The following is a 1,532-nucleotide window of genomic DNA, read 5'->3' on the forward strand; positions in this document are numbered from 1 at the left end:
CCTCCAGGACCGAGATTGGTGACCCCTGTTTTAGAGAAACATTTCAGAAGGCACTTAGAGGTTTTTGCATCTGATTTCTTCATATAGAGCATTACTGTTCCTTTTATTATATATATATATATATATATATATATATATATATATATATATATATATATATATATATATATATATATATATATATATATATATATATATATATATATATATATATATACACATATATATATATATATATATATATATATATATATATATATATATATATATATATATATATATATATATATATATATATATATATATATATATATACACATATATACATATATATTATACACACTGGGGTGTAACCTTTACCAGGGACAGGAAGGACACTTCAAAATCCTGTGTGTTCTTCTCACTTTTTATGATTTTTTATATCAGCGCCCTGTCAAAAGACATTAAATTTAGCTGACGTCTATCTTCAATTCAATTCAACTCATTTCTATAGCGCTTTTACAATGTAGATTGTGTAAAAGCAGCTTTGTATAGAAGATTATAGTGAATTGAAACAGTGTAGTTCAGTTTAGCTCAGTTCAGTGTGGTTTAATATTCACTGCTGAGAGTCCAAACATTGAAGAGCAAATCCATCGATGCGCAGCTCTACGTGTCCCGAACCCTGCAAGCCAGTGACGACAGCGGCGAGGAAAAAACTTCACCAATAGGCGAAAGTGAAGAATGAAAAAACCTTGCGAGAAACCAGGCTCAGTTGGGAACGACCATTTCTCCTCTGGCCAAAGCGTCTTGTGCAGAGCTGCAGTCTAGGCGCTGGAGAAGCTGGACGTCAGCGAGACTCGTCTGTCCCTGGAGCGTCACAGGATTCAGTCTCATGCTCTCCACTCCTCCATGACCACCACAGCAGCTGCTCAGGATACGGCCTGGTCCAGGATTATGGAAAACTTGGGATCATCTGTATCTGTAGTTGATATTACAAAATAGTAATTTAACACACAAAGTTCATAAAGTTTTTATTTTCTTCACATTTTCACGTTTGAAATACATTTTTTGTTTAATCGCTGAAAAAAAATGATGTCTGCAAAATTGTTACAAACTAGGTGTTGAATTTAAAACTAATTAAATTGAGTAATGTCCAACTTAATTTGTTTGTTTAAATACAACACATGTAAGTTGTTAACGACCACTTAACTTAAAAAAAAAAAAAGAAAAAAAAAGAAAAAGTAAATTCAAGGAATCATCTTTGAATAATTTTTTGTGTGTAATTTCCCTGGATTTGTATCATCATATTACCTAAATACACTCCAAAAATCACTTTAGCTGCTTGTTTAAACTACATATTTAAAATAAGTTGAAACACTGAAATTCCTACATTTTTTGGGGAACAACTTGATTATCTTAGGTTCAATCCACTTAAATTTGTAAGCGATTAAGTTAACTTAATTGATTTGTGTTGTGGAACCCAGCATTTTTTAGGGCAAGTCTCCATCCACCCACGAATTGGACATTCTAGGTTGACTCCTTTGTATTTACTC

Source organism: Danio aesculapii, chromosome 25 (assembly GCF_903798145.1).
Source record: "Danio aesculapii chromosome 25, fDanAes4.1, whole genome shotgun sequence".
In the NCBI taxonomy this organism is placed as follows: Eukaryota; Metazoa; Chordata; class Actinopteri; order Cypriniformes; family Danionidae; genus Danio; species Danio aesculapii.